The sequence below is a fragment of the Macaca nemestrina genome, chromosome 3, assembly GCF_043159975.1.
Source record: "Macaca nemestrina isolate mMacNem1 chromosome 3, mMacNem.hap1, whole genome shotgun sequence".
Classification (NCBI taxonomy): Eukaryota; Metazoa; Chordata; class Mammalia; order Primates; family Cercopithecidae; genus Macaca; species Macaca nemestrina.
This window is the reverse complement of record NC_092127.1, coordinates 42,008,915-42,018,624: the sequence shown is the minus strand read 5'-3', so window position 1 is coordinate 42,018,624 and position 9,710 is coordinate 42,008,915.

Below are 9,710 nucleotides of genomic sequence, written 5' to 3'. Positions count from 1 at the left end.
AAGCACATCATGTACAAATTATCTGTTCTGACCTGTTTGGTGGCTCCCTGGAATACTGATTGAAAGGCTTGTCTTTGTTTCATCCAACTCCTAACTAGCCTAGGGCTAAAGCTTCTTGCTGCAGGGCATTTGTAGAAAATATTCAGACGTTAGACTACGTTAGACTAAATTTGGTCTAACGTCTAAATTTTTTTTTTTTTTTTTTTTTTTTTTTTTTTTGAGACAGAGTCTCGCTTTGTTGTCGCCCAGGCTGGAGTGCAGTGGCGCGATCTCAGCTCACTGCAAGCTCCGCCTCCCGGACTAACGCCATTCTCCTGCCTCAGCCTCCCAAGTAGCTGGGACTGCAGACGCCCGCCACCACGCCCGGCTAATGTTTTGTATTTTTAGTAGAGACGGGGTTTTACCGTGTTAGCCAGGATGTTCGCCATCTCCTGACATTGTGATCCGCACGCCTCGGCCTCCCAAAGTGCTGGGATTACAGGCGTGAGCCACCGCGCCCGGCCTTAAATATTTTCCTAAGATGTCTAAATAGGTTCCTGCTGCCTGTGGCGATAGACAATAGCTAGGTCAATCAATAGGCTAATCAAAAAGCTTGGGAGGAAAGGCTGGAGAATGAGACAGTCTATAAGGGTTTTCAAAAGTGCTGACATATTCCTGAGAATCAAGAAGGTCAAATGCATGCTGAGGGCTATGCAAATGCCCCCCCCGAGAAAGCTGAAAAAGGCCATAATACCCCTCCTCCTGACCATGAGGCTCAAAAAGTAGGATATGAAGTCTAAGGCAGAGTTGTAAAATGCCTGGCAAGTATTGAAAGCATGTCACAATGAATACACAGAGCGCCACTGCAAAGACTGGAAGATTTTTTGGTTCCAGGTATTTAAGGAAATCTCTGCTCACTCATTAGCTGACCAGTAAGCTAATGTAACGGAGACTTCAGGATCCACATGTAACAAAGAACAGACTATAAAGTTAGTTCAGAAAATTCACTAAACAAACTATAACTACAATATAGCACAACAACACACCCTAGGGAACGGGGAGGAGCTGATTTCCAGAATTGCCATATTATAATATTTAAAATGTCCAGTTTTCAACAAGAAATTATAAGGCATGCCAATAAATGAAAAATTATGGTCTATAAACAGGAAAAAGAAATTTATGGAAACTATGCCTGAGAAAGCCTAGACATTTGGACTTTTTAGACAGACTTTAAATTGGCTATTTTAAATATGATCAATAGCTAAGCAATGTCTGAAGAACTAAAGTAAATATAGGAATGATGTCTTGTCAAATTGAGAATATCAATGAAGAGATAAAAATATAAAACTGTCACGTCACAGTGATTTTTAAAAACAGAGGCTGAGCCGGGCACAGTGGCTCACGCCTATAATCCCAGCACTTTGGGAGGCTGAGGCGGATGGATCACGAGGTCAGGAGATCGAGACCATCCTGGCTAACATGGTGAAACCCTGTCTCTACTAAAAATACAAAAACAAAATTAGCCGGGTGTGGTTGTGGGCACCTGTAGTCCTAGCTACTCGGGAGGCTGAGGCAGGAGAATGGCATGAACCCGCGAGGTGGAGCTTGCAGTGAGCCAAGATTGTGCCACTGCACTCCAGCCTGGGCGACAGAGCGAGACTCTGTCTCAAAAAAAAAAAAAAAAACAGAGGCCGGGCACGGTGGCTCATGCCTGTAATCCCAGCACTTTGGGGGGCCGAGGCGGGCGGATCACCTGAGGTCAGGAGTTCGAGTCCTGACTGGCCTACATGGTAAAACCCCACCTCTACTAAAAATACAAAAATTAGCTGGGTGTGGTGGCGGGCGCCTGTAATCCCAGCTTCTCAGGAGGCTGAGGCAAAAGAATCACTTGAACATGGGAGGTGGAGGTTGCAGGGAGCCGAGATCGCATCATTGCACTCCAGCCTGGGAGACAAAAGCAAGACTTTGTCTCAAACAAACAAACAAACAAAACACAGAATCCAGGCCGGTGCAGTGGCTCACGCCTGTAATCCCATCACTTTGGGAAGCCAAGGCGGGTGACTCACCTGAAGAGTTTGAGACCAGTCTGGCCGACATGGTGAAACCTCGTCTCTACTAAAAATACCAAAAAAAATTTAGCCGGGATTGGTGGAACACGCCTGTAATCCCAGGTACTCGGGAGGCTGAGGCAGGAGAATCACTTGAACCCAGGAGGTGGAGGTTGTAGTGAGCTCAGATCGCACCATTGCACTCCAGCCTTGGTGACAAGAGTGAGACTCCATCTGAAAAAAAATAAATAAATAATAGAACCCAACTGTATGCTATCTTCAAGAGATTCACTTTAGATTAAATACACAAATAGGTTGAAAGCAAAAGAATGGAAAATGTATTTCATGCAAACAGTATTGATAATAGAGCTGTTGTGGCTATACTAATATCAGACAAAATAGACTTTAAATCAAAAATTGTTAGACAAAGAAGAACATTATATAATGGTGAAAGGGTCAATTCATCAAAAGACATAACAATTATAAGTATACATGCACCCAACAAGAGAGCCCTGAAATACATGAGGCTGAAACTGACTACATTAAAAAAGAAAAGGACAATTCAAAATGATAGTCAGGGGACTTCAATACCTTACATTTAATAATGGATACAACAATTAGATGGAAAATCCACAAAGAAATAGAAGATATGAACATCACTGTATATCAACTAGACTTAAGAAACATGTATAATGATCCACTCAACAACAGAATACACTTCTCAAGTGCATGTGGAAAATTCTCTACAATAGACTATAATTAGCTCATAAAATAAATCTGAATAAGATTTAAAAATTGAAATCAGGCTGGGTGTGGTGGCTCATACCTGTAATCCCAGCACTTTGGGAGGCCAAGGCAGGTGGATCACTTGAGGTCAGGAGTTTGAGACCAGCCTGGCCAACATGGTAAAACCCCATCTCTACTAAAAATGCATAAACTGGTTGGGAGTGGTGGCTCATGCCATAATCCCAGCACTTTGGGAGGCCAAGGTGGGAGGATCATGAGGTCGGGAGATCAAGACCATCCTGGCCAACATGGTGAAACCCCATTTATACTAACATACAAAAAAAATTAGCCAGGCGTGGTGGTGTGCGCCTGTAGTCCCAGCTACTTGGGAGGCTGAGGCAGGGGAACCGCTTGAACCCAGGAGGTGGAGGTTGCAGTGAGCTGAGATCGTGCCACTGCACTCTAGTCTGGGCGACAGAGTGAGACCCTGTCTCAAAAAAAAAAAAAAGAGAGATGAAAATTAATAATAAAATAGAATAGAATTATTTATTAATAAAATAGGACAGAAAATTAATAATAGAATAGACTCTATCTTGAAAAAAAAGAAATTTAAAAAACAAGAGCAAACTAAACCTAAAGCAAGCAAAAGTGTGGAAATAAATTATTTAGAAAATAGAAAAACAATAGAGAAGATAAATGAAACTAAAAACCAATTTCTTGAAAATATTAGCAAAACTGGCACCTTTAACTAGTCTGAATAAGAAAAAAAGAGAAAAGAGTCAAATTACTAAAATCATAAATGAAATATGAGACATTACTACTAGTCTTACAGCAATAAAAATAATTATAATGAAATACTAGGGAAACATTGTATGGCAACAATTAGACAACCTAGATTAAATGTACAAATTCCTAGAAATACACAAATTAGCAAAACTGACCTATGAAAAAATAGAAAATCTAAATAAACCTAAAACAAGTAAAGAGATAAAACTAATTTTTAAAAAACTTTCAGCAAAAAAAGCCAGGACTTGGCTTGGTACGGTGGTTCATGCGTGTAACCCTAGCACTTTAGGGAGCCAAGGTGGATATATTGCTTCAGTTCAAGAGTTTGAGACCAGCCTAGGCAACATGGCAAGACCCTGTCTCTACCAAAAATAAATGTGTGTTTTTTTTTGTTTTTTTTTTTTTCAAATTAGCCAGTCATGGTGACACTTGCCTGTAGTCCCTAGCTACTCAAGAGACTGAGGTGGGAGGATCACTTGAGCCCAGGAGGTTGAGGCTGGAGTGAGCCATGATCATGCCACTGCACTCTAGGCTGGGTGACAGGGTGAGACCCTGTCTCAAAAAACAAACGAACAAATCCCAGGACCAGATGGCTTCACTAGTGTATTCTATCAAATAGTTTAAAAAGATTTACACAAACTGACATCAGCAAGACAGCCAAGAATTGCCTGATGCTCATATTCCCCATAAAAATGGAATAGAACACCATCCTGGCTAACACGGTGAAATCCCGTCTCTACTAAAAATACAAAAAATTAGCTGAGTGTGGTGGTGGGCACCTGTAGTTCCAGCTACTCAGGAGGCTGAGGCAGGAGAATCTCTTGCACCTGGGAGGCAGAGGTTGCAGTGAGCCGAGATCGCGCCACTGCACTCCAGCCTGGTGACGAAGCGAGACTCTGTCTCCAAAAAAAAAAAAAAAAAAAAAAAGAAAGGAATAGAACAATAAACAAACAGCACTATTTCAACTCCAGTGACTGAAGAAGTACACTGGAAAGTGCAAGGCACCTTGCATCTACAACACTCTCTCCATCATCAAGAGGACTGGCCTCAGAGCCAGGGAAGTCTTCCTATAGGGAAAAGATAAGCTGGAGATTTCCAGAGGTTCCCATTACCACCACAGATGTCAGTAGTCCTTCCTACAGGAGGGTCCCCCAGTTTTTACAGGTTCCATATCCAGTTTAGAGAGTTGCCAGGAGTTTAAATGGCTGCATTGCTCCAAAGTAGGAGCCCACATTGTGCACCCACATCCCCACAACCTAAAGTGCTACAGCATGGTGCCACCTTGAATATGAACCCACTGCTAAAATGTGTCCTGCCCTGGAGGCCAATATCCATTGCCTCTCTCCATCCCTGAGGCCCTGTCATCATTCTACCACATAAACACAAGTGCCTACAGCACCACTACACCAGCTGCCTGGAGTCTAGGCCTGACAGAATGACCGAGACATGGGGGCACCCAAATCCATGTTTCACCCCAGCCCCCAAAAAGATGAACCTACACACTCGGGGGCTGGGCACGGTGGTTCACACCTGTAATCCCAGCACTTTGGGAGGCCAAGTTGAGTGGATCACTTGAGGTCAGGAGTGGGAGACCAGCCTGGCCAACATGGTGAAACCCCATCTCTACTAAAAATACAAAAATTAGCTGGGCATGGTGGCAGGCACTTGTAATCCCAGATACTCAGGAGGCTGAGGCAAGAGAATTGCTTGAACCTGGGAGGCTGAGGTTGCAGTGAGCCAAGATGGCCACTGCACTCCCGCTGGGAGACAGTGAGACTCCATTTCAAAAAAAAAAAGAGAGAGAGAGTAGAGCAGTGGTTATCAGAAACTGGAGATGGATAGGAAGAGAGGAGGAGGGGATGACTTTGGTCAAAAGGTACAAAGCTACAATTAGATTGGAGGAATAACTTCATAACTTCTGGTATTCTATTGCACAGCAGGGTAACTATGGTTAACTGTAAGGTATTGTATATTACAAAATAGCTAGAAGAGAGTGTTTGTAATAAGCACAAAGAAGATCAATGAATGAGATGATGGATGTGCTAACTACCCTAATGTAACAATTATATAACATATACGTGTATTTAACTATCAAATCATACCCAATCCCTATGTACAATTACAATGTGTCAATTAAAAAAAATTTTAATATTAACACAAGTTTTTCTAAAAGTCTTCCAAAAAATTAGACAGGAAAGGAACACTGAACTCAGTCTATGAGTCCCGTAATACCTTGATACTAAAGCCAGACACAATATTTGAAGAAAAGAAAATTAGAGAATAATATATCTTATGCATATATATGCAAATATGCTCTATAAAAAGCTAGCAAACCAATTCCAGCAGCATATAAAAAGGATTATACATGATCATCAAGTGGGATTTATCCCAGGAATGCTAGGCTGATTTAACTTATAAAACTCAATCAATGTAGCATATCACAGTAATAGAATGAAGGGGGAGAAAACCCATGTAATCCTATCAATAAACCCAGAAAAAGTGACAAAATCTAAATCCTTTTTATGACAATGGTACATAAGAAACTAGGAATAGAAGAAAACTTTCTAAGTCTGCTAAAGAGCATCTATGAAAAGCCCAGATATAACATATGTAATAGTGAAACATTAAAAACATTCCTTCTAAAATCAGAAATAAGACAAGGATGTCAACTCTCCCCATTCTATTCAACTTTGTGCTGAAGGTTCTAGGTAGGGCAACTAAACAAGAAAAAGAAATAAAAGGTATACAGATTTGAAAGAAAGAAATAAAATGGTCACTGTTTGCAAATGAAATAATCTCATATAGAGAAAACTCTAAAGGATCTACAGAAAAAAACTCTTAGAGCTACTAAACGAGTTCAAGAATGTTGCAGAATACAATATTTAGAAATCGGTTGCATTTCTATGCTTTAATAATGAACAATCTGAAAATGAAATAATAAAACAATCCCACTTATAAAAGAATAAAATACTTGGCAATAAATTTAACATAGTAGGATTGTACACTAAACACTAAAAAACATTGCTGAAAGAAATTAAAGATCTAAATAAATGGAAAGACGTCTTCTGTTCACAGATTATAAGACTTGCTATTATTAAGATGGTGATACTCCAAAATGTTCTATAAATTCAGTGCAATCGCTGTCAAAATTCCAACTGTCGACCAGATACGGTGGCTCATACCTGTAATCCCAGCACTTTGGGAGGTCAACGCAGGTGGATCACCTGAGGTCAGGAGTTTGAGACCAGCCTAACAGAGCAAACCCCCGTCTCTAGTAAAAAATACAAAAATTAGCCAGGCATGGTGGTGGGTGCCTGTAATCCCAGCTAATCGGGAGGCTGAGGCACGAGAATCACGTGAACCCAGGAGGGTTCAAGTACCTCACCGTACTTCACTGCAGAGGCTGCAGTGAGCTGAGATTGCGCCACTGCACTACAGCCTGGCTGACAGAGTGAGACTGTCTCAAACAACAACAACAAAAATGCCAATTGTCTTGTTAAGAAATAGAAAAGTTGATCCTAAAATTCATATGAAATTGGAAAAGACACAGACTAGCTGAAAAAACTTGAGAAAGAACACAGTTGGAGTACTTACTCTACTTCATTTTGAAAACTTACTACAAAGCTATAGCAATCCAGAGAGTGTGATACTAACTCAAAGCTAGATCAATGGAATAAAACTGGGAGTTCATAAATGAACCCATGCTTTTATGATCATTTGATTTTTGTTTTTGTTTTTGTTTTGAGACAGGGTCTTGCTTTGTCACCCAGGCTGGAGTGCAGAGGCACAATCACGGCTCACTGCAGCTTTGACCTCCCAGGCTCAAGCAATCCTCCCACCTCAGCTCCCCGAGTTTCTGGGACTACAGGTGCGTGCCACCATACCCAGCTAATTTTGTTATTTTTTATAAAGACAGAGTTTTGTCATGTTGTGGAAGCTGGTCTCAAATTCCTGGACTCAAGTGATCCTCCCACCTCAGCCTCGCAAAGTGCTTGGATTATAGGTATAAGTCACCGTGCCCAGCCAGCGATCACTTGATTTTTGACAAGGGTACCAAAACCATTTGGTGGGGAAAGAATAGTCTTTTTCACAAACGGTGTAGAAACAAGTGGGTAGCCACGTCCAAAATAATTCTGAAGCTGAAAAATTGCCTTACATCATATACAAAACTTCAAAGTGGATCAACAATCTAAATATAACAACAAAAACTACAAAACTTATAGAAGAAAACATAGGTGCAAATCATCATGATCTTGGAATTGGCAATTTTTAAGATAGACTTTATTCTTTAGACCGATTTTAGGTTCACAATGAAATTGAATGGAAAGTACAGAAATTTTTTTTTTTTTTTTTTTTTTTTTTTTTTTTTTTTTGTTGGAGACGGAGTCTCACTCTGTTGTCCAGGCTGGAATACAGTGGCATGATCTCAGCTCATTGCAAGCTCCGCCTCTCAGGTTCACGTCATTCTCCTGCCTCAGCCTCCCAAGTAGCTGGGACTGCAGGCGCCAGCTACCACGCCTGGCTAATTTTTTTGTATTTTTAGTAGAGACAGGGTTTCACCGTGTTAGCCAGGATGGTCTTGATCTCCTGACCTTGTGATCCGGCTGCCTCGACCTCCCAAAGTGCTGGGATTACAGGCGTGAGCCACCGCACCTGGCCAGAAAATTTTCGTATGACCCCTGACCCGGCAACATGCAGCCTCTTTTTATATCAACATCCCACACCAGAGTAATACATTTGTTACCATCAATGAACCTACTGTTAAATAAATAAATAAATAAATAAATAAAAGTTTAGGACTTTACAAATTTATTTTGCCAAAGAGAAAAGTTAAACCCTAAAAGCTGACTCACATAACATGACTGTTTTTCTTCTCTGGTGCATGACCACTGCTTTCTATACTTTGTGTTGAGATGTTATAAATTAACCAGAATCCCTATTCTTAATTCAAATCTAGACTAAATGCTGTAAAAATAGAGACGCTATGACTGTTATAATAAAATGTTAAACAACCCTATTAGACTGTAATCAATAGTAGCCCATCAAATCTCATATCTATATGTTAGTCTTCATATAGAAAATGTAATTTTGTTCAACACCTCTGTTTTGCCTATATAAACCATCCTCATTTCTCATTTTTCTCCACATCAGGATCACTAATCACCTTTCTTTTTTTCTTTTTCTTTTTTTTTTTTTTTTTTTGCCCAGGCTGGAGTGCAGTGGTGCAATCTCAGGTCACAGCAACCTCCATCTCCCAGGTTCCTGGGTTGAAGCGATTCTCCTGCCTCAGCCTCCCGAGTAACTGGGATTACAGGGGCCACCATCACACTCAGCTAATTTTGGTATCTTTTGGACAGATGGCGTTTCTCCATGTTAGCCAGACTGGTCTCAAACTGCTGACCTCAGGTGATTCACACACCTTGGCATCCCAAAGTGCTGGGATTACAGGTGTAAACCACGGAACCCAGCCACTAATCACCATTTTGTGTGCGTGTGTGTATGTGTTTGTGTGTATGTGTGACATAGTAGTGCTCTGTCACCCAGGCTGGAGTGCAATGGTGTGATCTCAGCTCACTGCAACCTCTGCCTCCTGAGGTCAAGTGAATCTCCTGCCTCAGCCTCCTGAGTAGCTGGGATTACAAGTGCCAATCACCATTCTTTGGTGTACCTCTGTTACCCGGATGGTCACCCTCACACTTGGCTCTTAAATAAACTCTTTTAACTAGATCTTAAGCTTTTCGACTATTTTAGGTTGGCACTGTATTGGAAATCATCTCCTACTCTGTTAGTTTCATCATACCTCAATAGTAAAAAATAGACATTTTTAATTTTAATGTTAATTTTATTATTTGTAGAGATGAGGTCTCCCTATGTTGCCCAGTCTGGTCATTATTGTTTTAAAATATAATTTTTGGGCCAGGCATGGTGACTCACGCCTGTAATCCCAGCGCTTTGGGAGGCTGTGATGGGAGGATCACTTGAGCCTAGGAGTTCAAGACCAGCCAGTGGGAAAAATGTAAAAGATCTTAAATTTCAGGCCAGGCGCAGTGGCTCACGCCTGTAATCCCAGCACTTTGGAAGGCCAAGGTGAGCAGATCGCCTGAGGTCGGGAGTTTGAGACCAGGCTGGCCAACATAGTGAAACCCCATCTCTAATAAAAATACAAAAATT